Source organism: Phaethon lepturus, unplaced genomic scaffold (assembly GCF_000687285.1).
Source record: "Phaethon lepturus isolate BGI_N335 unplaced genomic scaffold, ASM68728v1 scaffold3808, whole genome shotgun sequence".
NCBI classification, from domain to species: Eukaryota; Metazoa; Chordata; class Aves; order Phaethontiformes; family Phaethontidae; genus Phaethon; species Phaethon lepturus.
Genome location: NW_010559554.1, coordinates 597 through 820, shown reverse-complemented (window position 1 = coordinate 820; position 224 = coordinate 597).

Below are 224 nucleotides of genomic sequence, written 5' to 3'. Positions count from 1 at the left end.
TGGCGATGTAGCCACGGGGGCTGCGGCGTGGGAGCGGAGGAAAAAGCCCTCAAGCGCATCGACGTCTCGCAATGTGAGGGAGGAAAGGAGCCCAGCAAAGACCCTCACTCCCAGCGCCCCGTACCAGCCACGCGAGCGGCAATAACCACGCGCCAAGCTCTCTCACCGAAGCCCCGGCTCGGCGCTCACCCGCTCCCCGGAGCCCAGCCCTGCACCGCACCACA